This window comes from Anas acuta, chromosome 1 (assembly GCF_963932015.1).
Source record: "Anas acuta chromosome 1, bAnaAcu1.1, whole genome shotgun sequence".
Taxonomy (NCBI): Eukaryota; Metazoa; Chordata; class Aves; order Anseriformes; family Anatidae; genus Anas; species Anas acuta.
Window position 1 is genome coordinate 59611702 of NC_088979.1, and position 15204 is coordinate 59626905.

Genomic DNA, 15204 nt, shown 5'->3' on the forward strand with positions numbered 1-15204 from the left:
GATAGCAAAGTCCATTCCGACCTCAGTCATGCTTATGCTTCAGTTAGTGGTCGTTACTGAAAACTCCTGCACTCAATAAGTGGTATTAAATGCGTGATAGGTAATAAGTAGTATCTAGTTGATTGATATCTTATTTTACATTCTTATCATGGACATCTAGCATTTAAGATAGGTTTCTGCAAATTCAACAAACTGCAAATACTATGGTTCTTTTACATGCGGTGTGAAGCAGCAGCATGGCAGACATAAGGGAGATGAATATTTTCCTTTCAGTACATTTTAATTGAATGTGTGAGGTTGTATGTTCTTTCAGGCTCAAAGGGTTATAGCAAATGGGGCTACATCAAGCTTGCAGCCACTCATTAGTGGAGTTTTTTTTTAATGTTTTTATGAACAATGTGTGGGTTCTGGACTTGAATGCACACTAAGTTTCCAAATGACAACAGGAGGAGCTGTCAACTTCCTCAAGGGTAGAGAGGCCTTGCACAGAGCTCTTGACGAATAACAGGGCTGGGCAATCACCAACTCCATGAAGCTGAACAAAAACAAGTGCCAGATTCTGTACCTAGGATGGGGCAACCCTGTAAATACATACAGACGCTGGAGAGCTGCCCTGCAGAAAAGAAATCATGTGCGTTTTGGTTGACAGCCAGTTGAATATGAGTGAAGAGTGTGCCCTAGCATCCAAAAGGGCCAACCGTACACTGGGGTGCATCAGGCACAGCGTTGATATCTGGTTGAGGGAAGGGATTGGCCAACTCTGCTCTGCAATAGTGCAGCTTCATCTCAAGTACTGTGTGCAGTTTGGGGCACCATAGTGTAAGAAAGGCATAACTCTATTAGAGATTGTCCAAAGGACAGCAACAAAAACAGTAAAGGGTCTAGAGTGGAAGACATATGAGGTGTGGCTAAAGTAATTCTTGTGAGTCCCTTGCAACTCTGGATATTCTATGTTTTCTATGTTAATGATGTGCAGTTGGCAGATAACATAGCTGCTTTGAAACATGCAATTTATATATTAAAATGAAAATATGTATGTTATGTAATGTGCAGTCACACACGAGGTCCTTCTGCCTCTGATCATTTCTCAAGTTGCTCAGCTTCTGCCATTCTAGGAACTTAATTTCAGTTGTCCCATATCATTGCCAAGCTTATACTGCTGTATCTGTTTTATGTCAGGATGAATTGTCTTGGACAACTTCAACCCCTAAAGTTCTGATGCTCTAAAGATGAGATTAGGGAAAATGCATTGCTTTAATTGTTCTTTTAATGATTTGAGTATTTTTCTTTGGAAAGGTCAGGAGACTCTGCTTTGAAAGAAGAAATGTGTGTAATGTGGGTTTTTCTTTGTTTTAATCAGATGTGGCTTTTTTTATTTTTGTTTTGTTTTGTTTTCTTCTTTCTTGTGAATTTGTACTTGGCCAAGATGTATGCTTTTGAAGAATATTTTATGATTGCTGTTTGAAAGTATATTCTGTCTCCACAGCATTTTCATCAGGGAGAGGGGCAAATATAGCAGCTTTGTGGAAAAGACCCAACAGCTTCTGGGGTAAAGCAAACTAAACGTAAGTCCACAGTAGGCCCTGTCAGAGGTGAAGACTAGCAGCATGTTCAGATGTATTAACAGGAGAGTAAACAGTAGATTAAGGGAAGGGCATTTTTTTTTTCTTTCCTTGGCACCTTTCAGAGTGTATTTAGAATCATAGAATCATTTAGGTTGGAAAAGACCTCTAAGATCATCTGGGCCAACCTTTAACAACCTTTAACAAGCACTGCCAAGGCCAACATTAAAACATGTCACTAAGCACCATATCTACATATTTTCTGAAGACCTCTAGTATGGTGACCCAACTACTTCCCTTGGAAACCTGTTCCAATAAACATTTAGAACAGTACATCTAGTCTTGGACACACTACATCCCAAACACACGAAAGACAGTTAGAAACCTGAAGGGCGCTCTTTGAAATGCAAGAGGATGGTCAGGGTGGAGCACACACCTGCGCTACAATTTGGAACTGAGGAAAGAGAATGGGTTTGTCCAGCCTGGAGAAGAGGCAAGGGGGTCCTAATAGCAATACCTATTAGGAGGTTGTCAAGAAAACAGAGTAATACCCTTTCAGAGGTCTACAATCGTGTGAAATAGACAATGGGCTCAAATCAAACTTGGTATAAGGAAAATAAAGCTTGGTATAAGGAAAAAGAAATAATTACCACGGGGACAGTCAACTGCAGTCATTCCTGCCCAGAAAAGCTATGGAATCTCTGTTCCCAAAGATTTCAAAGACCTGAATGGGTAAAGCCCTGAGCAACTTGATCTGAATTCAGTGTTGCTCCTGCTTTGAGCAGGCTGAACTACAGATGTCCCAAATGATCCATTTGGCCTGAGTGATTCTGTGGTAAGAAATCAGAAGGGGGTGAGGGAGGGGAAGGACTGACACTAGAAGAAACAGATCAGAAAGGACCCTGCTGATGAAGGAAGAGTGTTCATTTTCTGAGAACAAATGAGACTTGGATTCCTCAGTGTGAGCTTCAACAGTGTTAGCAAGTATTTATGTAATGCACAGTGCAGGTTCCAGTAAAGCACAGCAAGCTGCTAGCACTCATCAGGTACTGCAAGACCTGAAGCTCAGGAGTGCAAATTGAATCAAAACACTTGGACAACTAATAATCTTCATTCACTCACTTGCCAGGTTCCTTTGGCTTTTTTTTCCTGCCCTGCCTCCCCTATTCACTCAGTGAATAGGAGACACTTTTATCACGTGGAAAATGGGATATTGATGGAAAGTGTTTTAAGTTGGGCCACAGCCTAATTCTCAGAAATATTGGAAGGAAGTAGTAAATGAGGCAGAATATACTGGAGTGGAAACTGTGATATCCTAGTTAAAATCAGAATTGTATTCTCTTTCTCACTGTGAGAGCTGAAAAGACAAGTTTACTTTCCACAGATTTTGATTATTGTTTTTATTTTTTAACTCCAGGGTTAGTTCAAGTCTGACTTAAAACTGTATCTCCCAAAATATTTTTTTTTTTTCACAAGTTTCCGTTCCTCACATCCTTTCTCTAATCCTGATGACTAGTAATCATCCTTATGCCTTCGGGAACTCCTCTATATCTGTATATAGGTGAGTTGCCTTTCCAGACTGAGCTCAGGAAGGGCACTCACCTTCTAGAACTTCTTGTCCAGGTGAATAGTCTTGATGAGCTCCCTTGACACTGATGGTCCCCAGCAACCTGCATATCCCCCAACACATCTTTCAGATGTCTAAGCTGAGTTCCCTCTAGACCTCACTTTCGACCTGGTGAAATTTCCTTCAGTCTGAAATACTTTAAACAGAATGTGCTGGACTCCACAAAGTGGTGTTTTTCATGTAGCTCTGTTTTGTCTGAAAATTTCCAAGCTGCCCTTGGCCTTACCACAGAGTTCCCTAAACCAAATTTTTCACAGGTGGTCACTAATTGAATGTTCCTCATTTTCTGGCTGACTGACTGATGTCCTTGTGGTCTGTTTTGCAGAAGTGTTGAAATTCATTGTGCTGAAGTGTTGCAATTTCAGTGCAACTGAAATTAGCTGTGCTTTGAATATATGGAGGTTTGTATAATTACGCTTAGAAATTCTACAGCAACAAATATTCTGAAAAAGACATGGGGAAAATAATTTCTGATCTGGAGGCAGAATTAGTTTAAAGTGTGCAGTCAGCCAAGAGCTATGCTTTCAAAAAAGTGAGAGGACAAATTCTTAAACTATTGGTGGAGTGCTGAACCCTGTGTGCATTCAGTGCGATAGGGATGTTAATGGGAAAGACAACGTGGGGTTCTATAAAGTAACTTCTATAACAGATGCAAAGAAGAACTGAGATTCTGAAGACAAATTTGGCTCATCTTCATTGTAGACATTTAAACGTTACATTGGAAAATTTGGTGGGGGTGACGACAGAGAATGCCCAGAGATTTGGTTCTATTTCTTGTACTAAAAGAGAGGTTCTGCTCCTCACAGACCTTGCAGAAAATACTAAGTGTAAGAAGCAGTGATGATTCTACCTGTGCTTAGACAGGGTTTGTCTCCCCGTTATGGGAACTGGAGAGCAACCACTTCATAGTTACTGACACCACTGCAGAGCAACCATAGCAATTTTAAAGCAGGAAGAGTAAAGGGAAAGTTTTGCCAGAGCACAGAAGATAGGCAGTGTCTAGCAGCAGACTGCTGGCTAAAGGTTTCTTAACTAGTTTCATTTGTCCTCTGAAAGAAAAGGTCACAAGGATGACACATCTTAAAGGCTATATACAGCTCTGTTTCACAATAATCATGTTACTGATTTTTTTCTCAAACGGGAGATTTGCAGTCTCCCCCCAGCCCCAAGCAAGTAAGAGTCAAGTGAGGGGAGAGGCATGCCTGGTGCTGTATTGAGTGTGAGGGGGGCAGAAAGGCAAGGCAACAACAAGAAGACTGCTGCACTGCTGCTGCTGCCCGTCTTACCCAACTGTCTCTGTAGCCCCATGCAATCTTTCAGCTCTGTGCTAGTCCAGACTTTAATCACAAGTGTTTTAATTTGTTTGTTTGTTTGTTTTTGTTTTGAGACCAAGTTCAGCTCCTTCATGAGGGGAGCAGAGGGGCAGGCGCTGAGCTATGCTCTCTGGGGACAGTGACAAGACCTGAGGGAATGGCATGGAGCTGGGACAGGGGAGGGTCAGGTTGGGGGTTAGGGAAAGGGTCTGCACCCAGAGGGGGGTCGGGTACTGGGACAGGCTACCCAGGGCAATGGTCACAGCACCGAGCCTGCTGGAGTTCACTAAGTGTTTGGACAGTGCTCACAGACATATGGACTCAGTAATTCTTGTGGGTCCCTTGCAACTCTGGATATTCTATGTTTTCTATGTTAATGATGCGCAGTTGGCAGATAACATAGCTGCTTTGAAACATGCAATTTATATATTAAAATGAAAATATGTATGTTATGTAATGTGCAGTCACACACAAGGTCTTTCTGCCTCTGATCATTTCTCAAGTTGCTCAGCTTCTGCCACTCTAGGAACTTAATTTCAGTTGTCTCATAACATTGCCAAGCTTATACTGCTGTATCTGTTTTATGTCAGGATGAATTGTCTTGGACAACTTCAACCCCTAAAGTTCTGATGGTCTAAAGATGAGATTAGGGAAAATGCATTGCTTTAATTGTTCTTTTTGTGTTTGGACAGTGCTTACAGACATAGGGTTTGATTTTGTGTGGTTCTGTGTGGTGCCAGGAGTTGGACTCGGTAATTCTTGCGGGTCCCTTCCAACTCAGTATATTCTACAATGGATCATACTCGTGTCTTTAATTGACTCTCTGTTTCTGCTTTGCCACCAGTGGAAGCAGTGAGCAGTGGAACACATGGTCTGCCACTTCTTCCATCATTTATTTGCTATCTTCACCTGTTCTGTCTTTTTCTATCACCACCAAACTCAGAACACACATATACACATATACAAAATAAATAAATAAAAAGAACAAGCAATGTATTTTACAGCATAAAAATAGCTAATTTAGCTTGCGACCCTCATTAATTATTGGTGGATAGCCTCACACAACCATAATCTTTTTAGTAATGGTAAATTCAGGGAGATTAATTCCTTCACTCAGATGTATGGACCGCCTGTCGCCCACCAGAGGGCAGCGGTGCCCACAGTAGTCGGGATTTCACATTTTCACAGAACTGCAGAATCACAAAGTGCCTGAGGTTGGAAAGACCCTCTGGAGGTCATCTGGTCCAACCCCCCTGCTCAAGAAGAGACACCTAAAGCAGTCTGCCCAGGACCGTTTCTGTCTGTTTTAATATCAGCACAAACCAAACTGGTAGTAAAAATCTTCTCTTTCTTCTGAGTGTATCACTTCTGATTCTGCAAACAAACAAAAATAAATAGAAAAAGGAATTGTTTATGGAGCACCAATGCCAATGAAGCAATCTTTTTATGAAAGTGAAGTAACAGTGAGCCAAAGCCTTCTGTTATGTACTGCATTTGCTTCTGAGGACAACAAAACAAAACAAAACAAAACCATGCTTTCTTGAACTTCCTTTGTTTTACCTAAGAGAAACTTTATTATTATTATTTCTCAGGATACAATATTTAATTGAGAAAAAAAAAATAATTGGGAAATATTATTTAATTGAGAAACAACTCACCAACAGACTAGAGAAGTCAGAAACTAAAAGCAAACTGGAAATACCTTTCCCCATCTACCCTCTTCCACCTCCTCTCCCTGAGTGACACAGGGGAATAGGGGCTGCTGTCAGTCCATGACGCTTTGTCCCCACCATTCCTTCATGGTCCCTCTCTGCCCCTTCTCCCCTTGGGGTCCCTCCCATGGGATGCCGTCCTTCCCAAACTGAGCCTGCGGGTGCTGCCCACAGGCAGCAGCTCTCCAAGTACTGCTCTCACATGGCTCTGTCCCATGGGGTCCATCCATCCCCCAGGAGCAAACTGCTCCAGCACGGGTCCCCCATGGGCGGCAGCTCCCCCCAGACCCCCTGCTCCTGCGTGGGCTCCTCTCCACGGGCTGCAGCTCCGGCCTGGGGCCTGCTCCTGTGGGGGCTCTCCATGGGCCGCAACCTCCTCCAGGCCACATCCACCTGCTCCACCGGGGGCTCCTCCATGGGCTGCAGCGTGGAGATCTGCTCCATGTGGGACCCATGGGCTGCAGGGGGACAGCCTGCTCCACCAGGGGCCTCTCCACAGGCCACAGGGGAACTGCTGCTGCGTGCCTGGAGGACCTCCTGCCCTCCCGCTGCACTGAGAAAGGGGTCTGCAGGGCTGCTTCTCACTCCTGCCTCCCAGCTGCTGTTGTGCAGTAGGTTTTTCCCTTCCTTAAATCTGCTCTTCCAGAGGTATAAACAACATCACTTACTGGCCTGGCTCTGGACAGCAACGGGTCCCTTTTAGAGCCAGCTGGAGCTGGCTCTGATCTGACATGGGGCAGCTGCTTGGCTTTGCTCACAGGGGCCACTCCTGCCGTCCCCTGCTGCCAAAACCTTGCCACATAAACCCAATATGGTGACTAAAATGGCTTTCTTACCACTCCAGTTCTTACCCCTCCAATTATGAATGCAACAGATCAGATCAGATTGGCTATGTTTAATCACCCAGGCTACACCCAATCTTCTTCTGATTCAGCGAAGATGTGCAATGAGGATGCATCCATATTCTGAGGCAACCATTAAGTATTCCACTATGGTCCATGGAGAAAAATAGGCAATTCTGTGGCACTGTTCATCTCCTAAAACAAATGATTCATGGGTTGAGGGAATCATACTGCACATGAGCTTTTTAACCTCCATGGCTGTCAGACCCTCCAGTTGCAACCTCACACAATGTAGCTATCAAAATTTAGCTCATAATCTCACCTACTGCAGCAGCCATTGAGCTCAAAAGGGAGCATGGTATTTTATTAATGTAGTTTCACATACAGGAAAGAAACATGACTATTGCTGAATGTTTTCCTTGTTGCAGCAAGAAATATGAAGGTTAAGAAAGAAAAAAAAAAAAAGCAACCATTTTGTTATACACCAATGTCAGACTCGTGTATAATAAGATCATGTTATTATGCTCAGGAGCAGAGGGAGAATTGTGATTTAATTGGAATTAACTGGTTAAAATGAAAATATTTACTTGGAGATTAATTGGTTTAAGAAGCTTTGTGGAAGGAAAAAGCAGCAAATCTGTAAAATGAGTAACAATGGCATATAAAAACAAATGAAAGATAATGGTATTTATGGCATCATTTGTAATTTGGCATTAAGTCAAATCTAAAAAGGTGATCTTTTTTTCCCATTATTTAAGATCACTTCAGAAGAGGTTTATTGGGCAATATTTACTAATAAACTGTGTAGGCAAAGTAGCCAAGGAAATTCTGAGTGAGTAATACTGAACTGGAATATAACAACAGTCCTGCTAAGACTGTAAGTGTATTCAGAGGTTGTTTCTAATCCAGTATACTGTTAGTGGATGGAAAGCTTTGAGAAAAGATCTGGAAGTTCTAATACACTTTCATGTACTTTATATATGTATGTGTACATTTGTATATATATATACACTGATATTTAAAGAATGAAGTGGGAAAACATACAGATTCTGATTTAAAATTTATCAAAGACCTTACATGTATTTCTTAACAGGGTCTTAGTCTCGATGTATGTGGAGTTCTAAGGCCTATACAGGAAAGGCAGTACAGATCTATACAGTAACCTTGTTTTCCAGTTAACTCTTCTCACTTCTGGTCTCAGACCCCTACCCAAGCAATTAGCTTGTGAAACAATCCTTCCTCCTGAAGGACTCTGGCTATATGAAAGCTATAGCCTTCAGGTCTCTTCTTGTGCATTCACCTATGGGCGTATTTGCTCTGATGTGTCCCATTCTGCTTATGCTAATCACATAATTTAAGCTATTTGTACTATATCATATGGAACAACTTGTGTTAGTTCAAGATCATACTCCATGTTTTGAATAAATTATTTCAAATCCTTTTTTTTTTTTTTTGTTTTCTCCCTTTTCCAAAATTTTATCAACCTGAAAATACTTTTGAAGACACAGATTGGCATTTTTTGTATCTCACTTCCAAATACATACACCTAATCCATCTACCTTTTCTTCTACATCAATAGCATTGCTTTGTTGCAATCCTTCACGTTACAGCCCACTGTTATTACTCTGTTCATGTTAATTTAGAGGCCTCACTGCCATCTAGGGGTTTGTACTTGCCTCTTTGTATACACTTGATGAGAAACCTTTTGCCCCTAACAGCTCTACAATCTCAGAATTGCAGGGGACTGGTTGCAAAAAGGAGAGAGTGTCTTTCACACATTGTATTTAACGAACTGCATCACACACACACACAAAAAGTGCACTGCTCATCTAGGAAAATATGGGGTATAAGCCTTATATTAATTTGTAGTCTCATGGAAAACACTTTTACTGTCTGCTTTGTATAATGAGACAGATACTGTAATTATTTGAATATGAACTTTATATCAAATCTGAAGTACTGATTCATTAACATCATTTTTCACAGCCTTTTAAGAGGGCTTACAAAATATTGTAACACTAGAGCAAGCAATTAATGAGAAATAGCTAGTCAGGTGTAGGTACAGATAATATGGAAGGCTGAAAGGAGATCTTTAAGAAGCTGAATAAAACTACACAAGATTGATTCAATTAAGATTTTGATTTCATCAGGTGTTTTTTGCTTGCATAAAATTACATAATTGTTTTCAGGTCTGACTCTTAAAATTCACATCTAAGTGAACACACCCAACAATGACTGTTGAAGAACCATGAGTAGGATGTTAATTGGATAGATAGAGACTATATATGCATTTACTGTCAAATGGACTAAGAGCAATTACTCTGCTCATGATTCTTGTGCAGATTGATCACAACACTGGGCCATCTTCAGTGGCTACAGAAGTGCAGATCAGGAAACCCAAGGTGCTAAGGTTGAACCCTGGCAGCATGAAAGAACCCCACAGCTGGCTGCCTATCCTTCTCTGGTGCTGTGGCTGGTGCTTATCACTAACACAAAATAACCTAATTTGCCCTCTTCTTTTTTTTCTTTTTTTTTTTTTTTTTTTCCTCACTTACCTTGCTGAGGTAGTTTTCTGTCATCCATGTGAGCATAAAGTGACTTTGGCTTGTAAAATCTGATGGGAGAGAGAGGTTTCCCTAGTGGATGATTCAACTGCCTAAACTTGATGCTTAATATAAATGCAGTGCCTTCGTGTCTACATTTTGTGCCCAGCAATATTTAAGAATCAGATAGCTTCTGCTGTACCTTGCTAAATGTAATTTTATTTTCTATTCTAGATCATGTCATATATGATAAGAGGCTAAGAGCTTCCCTCCATCTCTGTGGCTTTGTTTCATGTTGCAGGCAGCTAACTGACTAATGAACATCTGTACATATTTTTTACCCAACACAGTTCCAGAAAGCTAATGATAATGATCCAGAAAGCCATACACTGCATCCTTCCATCATATCTTATTGTGATTTTTACAGTTTATTCATCCCAGGGTGCTCTGAAATATCTTGTCTCTGAGTTTGATATAACAGACCACCCTAGGAAGAATAAATAGCAGGAGACAGTACAATTTCAATTCTACAGACAGTTCCTGCAATTAAAGCATATATATTCCTTCTCTAAAGCAAGTTTCCAAAACCACCATAGCTTTAAGTGCTGTTTTCCCCAAAATTACAAAATACTTAGACGTAACAGGGAAATAAAATAAAGTAAATAAATAAATAATTAATAAAAAAAAAAAAGTTCAATTCATATACCTTAAAAAAGTCTGACACAAAGCAATTTATTGATTTATTAAAACTACATAATTAACTAGCCATCAATGAACTATGTGACCAGGATCAACTGCAACAGACAAACCACAGTACCAAACATAAAATGTTAATACATACCTTCTGGTTTCTAAATACCATTTATAGCATCCTGTGCAGAACTCATCCCCACACATACCTCCATTGACAGTATTTTCCAATGAAGAGTTTGGATTCATTACCTGGTGAGCAATGAGCCAATCCACCTGCTAGGTCAAGATATTGTTTATTTGAGAATTGTGCAAGTCTGGGTACGAGGTGGTTTCCCACGAAGCTGGCACTCTTAGGACCTTCTGCACTACTCTTTATGCAATCCCTTATCAATACGTTTACATGTTTGTACAATTCCCTTGTCTCCGACTGGTTACCTAATTAGCACACTGCTGACATGACACAATCATTCTGCGCATCCTCAGAGAGGGAGGGTCCCTTGTTGCGCTGGGGTCTCACACCCCAGAGAGACTTAATTTTTTACTATTATCACGAGGTTTGTTCATGGATAGTTCACATAAGAATACTCCCAATCTTTGTTTTTCAGTCAGCTATTCACATTATATTTATTGGTAACACATTCAAGGACCTAACCAGAATGTTTCCCTCAAGAATGTCAACATAACAGTTTGTCTGATTACTAGTTCCTCAGTTAATCATCCATCAGACATCTCCAAGGTCAGGGTCATCTTGCCCTTTCCTCAAAGCACATACTTTATCTCTTCCACACAAAACAAAGTGAACAAAACAATCAAGCTATTTACTGGTATCAACAGGCCCCGCCACCGTGGGTGCCCCTTGTGCACACCCCTCCTTGTGGGGCAGGTGCGTGCCCCAGCCTTGTGTCATTCCCCGTGCTGCTTCCTGCACCCACTGACCCATGCCCTGGTGAGAAAGCTCCCATGAAGCCCCTGTGCCCACCCCACGCTCCGGTGAGTGCATAGCTCTGTTCCCCATCTCCGTCTCCCAGTACAAATTTCCCTGCCTACTTTATACTGCTTTGCAAGCTGACTCCTGTTGCGTCAAAAATTTCTTTGTAATTTGCAGGTTGCTTTTTAAATTTGTTGAAGACTTTTTCCTTTTGAGTATGGCTGAACGGGTTTGGGTGTGATCCCTGTCACCCCCACCCCAAGCTTTTCCTATTGTATTAGCTGTTGTAATCCAGGTAGTTTAGTAAACAGGGAACCATGCAAGCACTCTCAACCACTCACAGTTTACATATGAAAATTGTTTATCAGAGTCTCGCAATTCCTTTTAGATTGGACTGGACAAGTGTCTTTTTTTTTTGTGTGTTCTTTTTGTTTTCCCTGTACAAGTAGTTACAGTATTGCTTTATGTGGACTGTGAAGACCAGCAGAGCCTCTGCTTAGCAATAAAGCTGTAGGTGCTGAGCATATCTTAAGGGTATCCCCAGCAGAAGCAATAGAGAGTTCTGGCTCTATGGCTCTATGGCCATCTACTTGTACCTGATATAGAAGGTAGCACCCTCTCCCTCAGTCCTACTACAAAATCCTTTCACTGTCCAAATAAAGACTCCAGCACCATTGCACTCTGTTGAGCTTTCAACTATTTTTTCAGTGCACAAAGATCTAAATTCCACTACTCATTCACCCAGTTGCAAAACACTCCCCTGGGAGCAGGCTCCGATCAGTGCCTCTGCATAGGCAGTTAGGAACATCCTGCATAGCTTCTGAACTGACTTCTGAACTGGCTTTACTCAAATAAATAAATAAATAAAACACAACACTTTTTAGGAACTCCTCAGTAGAGGTCCACAGAGAATCATGAAAACTGAACATGAGGCTAAGTTATTGAAAGTCACCAAAAACATCATTCTTACTTACTTAAAAGTAAGTGATTTCAGTGCGAGTATATGATTCACCTTAACTCCACATAAGTATTTTGGCAGCCTAAATAGTGACATGGCCATATGCTTTCAGCTCTCCATGGGTAAAGCTCCCTCCTGACAAAATGTTCTGCCAATTCACATGCCCCAGGGCAGCTAAATGGCATGTCTCAGTACTTATCTCAAGCCTAAATCTATTCGACATTCATTATCTAGTCACCCCTACTTATGACAGCACTGAGTATGACACATTTTCATTCCAAAACATGGCCACAAGAGGAGGAAGTGGTGGTCTGACCTTATTAAACATAAAAGCTTAGTGGTTAATGCACTTGCTGAACAAATAGGGCACATGAAGTTCAGTGATCTCAATAGTCTGATAAAGGAATCAAACATGTCCCTCAGGTCTCCTCTCACCCTGCTTGCTCCGAAGGGAGAGTAAGGCTGTCACACAGCTTCTCACAGCTGAAGGTAGGATGTGAGGACAGAGACTGGGATGCTAAAATTCGATCTTACTTGAATAATGAAGTAAACAGTTTACAGAAGTGCCTAAGTACAGTCTGATAATTCCCAGTTTTATGACAATGCCTACAGGCATGCTAAGTGATGACTGCTGTAAACCCCACCGCCTACCTGTGTCTAATGCTCTGTTGTGGTGATGCTGAACATTTTTCTGGTGTGGGTGGTGAGGTCTTAAGATAGTTTCAGTGTGCTTTGCTTTATCCTTCAGCATTAGAATCAACATCCTTCAACACTAGAATCAAAACATTTAGTACAATTTATTCATTCAACCAAAGTAAGTATCAGGGAGATATTTTCTCCACGGAAATTCACACTTCCTGAGTTTGTCTATGAGGATGTCATGGGAGATAGTGTCGAAAAGCTTGCTGAAATCAAGGTAGACAACATCCATTGCTCATTTACCCAGTCAGTCATCCTTTCATAGAAGGTTATCAGATTGATTAAGCATGATTTTCCCTTGGTGAGTCCATGCTGACTACTCCTGATCAGCTTCTAATCTTCCACATGCTTGGAGATGACCTCCAGGATGAGCTGTTCCATCACTTTTCCAGGGACAGAAGTGAGGCTGACTGGCCTGTAGTTGCCTGGATCCACCTTCTTGCCCTTTTTGAAGGCTGAAATAATACTGTCTTTCTTCTAGTCCTCAGGCACCTCTCGTGTTCTCCATGGCCTTTCAAAGATTATGGAGAGTGGCCTAGCAATAACATCTGCCAGCTTCCTCAGCACTGGGTGCATCCCATTGGGGCTCATGGATTTGTGGGTGTCAGGTTTGCTTAAATGATTTCTCACCTGATCTTCCTCAACCAATGTAAAGTCCTCCTTTCTCCAGACTTCTCTTGTCTCTTACATCTGAGATTCCTGAGGGTTGCTCTTAGCAGTGAAGCCAGAAGCAAAGAAGGCATTCAGTAACTGCCTTCACTGTGTAATTTGTCACCAGGGCACCCACCCCATTCAGCAGCAGGCCCACATTTTCCCTAGCCTTCCTCTTTCTATTGATATATCTGAAAAAAACTTTCTTGTTGTCCTTGATACCCTGTGCCAGATTTTTTCCAAACGGGCCTTGGCATTCCTCATCACATCCCTGCATACTCTGACAACGCTTGTATATTCCTCCCAAGTGGCCTGGCCATTTTTCTACATGCTGTATACTTCCTTCTTCTGTTTGAGTTTTGCCAGGAGCTCCTTGCTCATCCAGGCAGATCTCCTGCCCCCTTTGCCTGCCTTCTTGCTCATAGGGATACATCAATCTTGAGCTTGGAGGACATGATACTTGAATGTAGAACAGGTGGAGGAATGGGATAACCAGGTTTATTGGATGGTGTGGATTCAGTGGTCTGGCACATCAGACCCGCAGAAGTGTAAGGCTTGAGTGGGCACCGGTGAACAGTGTACCCTAATGCCATCAAACTGTATATGGGCAGACCCCATTTATATTTCTGGAGTGATCCAAGAATCCAACAGCTAATTGTATTGGAGGCTGAAAGGAGCCAAACTGGGAAGGAGTGGCAAAAGCACCCCACTGTGACTGGCCCCAAGGCTCCATGCATGCTTGGCACAGACTACCTCAGAAGAGGGTACTTCAGGGACCCAGAAGGGTACTGGTGGGCTTTTGGCATAGCTGCCTTGGTGACAGGGAAAATTAAGCAGCTGTCTTCCCTGTTGGAGGGCCCTTGTGTTGTGGGGTTACTGAAGGTCAAAGAACCCTCAGCAGGTGTTGATTGCTACCATGACAGTGCACTAGCAGCGATATCCCACCAAGACTTCATGATTCCCATCTGTCCTGGCTTCAGTTAGGATAGAGTTAATTTCCCTCATAGTAGCTGGTATGCTTCTGTCAGCCTGACCTCGGTCGGTGCCAGGGAAGGTGATGGAAGAGATTTTCCTGAGTGCAATCACACAGCATGTGCAGGACAACCAGGGGATGATCCCAGACAGCATGGGTTCACGAAAGGCAAGTCCCACCTGACCAATCTCATCGCCTTCTATGACCGGGTGACCCACCTAGTGGATGAGGGAAAGGCTCTTGAAGTCTACCTAGCCTTCAGTCAGGCCTTTAACACAGTCTACCACAGTATTCTGGAGAAGCTGGCAGCCCACGGCTTGGACAGGTACATTTTTGCTGGATAAAAAACTGGCTGGATGTCCAGGCCCAGAGAGTGGTGGTGAATGGAGTGAAATCCAGCTGGTGACTGGTCACAAGTGGTGATCCCCAGAGGTCAGTGTTGCGGGCCATCCTGTTTAATATTTTTATTGATGATTTGGATGAGGGAACAGAGTGCACCCTCTGTAAGCTTGCAATGACACCAAACTGGGGGGAGTGTCAATATGCCCGAGAGTAGGAAGGCCCTGCAGAGGGACCTGGACAGGTTGAGTCTGACACAGTGAAAATTCAGTAACCAAAGTTATTAAGCAGGTATTCTTTATTACAGTGCTGGGTGTGTGTGGGGATCACTCTGCCTAATTCACACACCAAAGGTTACTGCCGG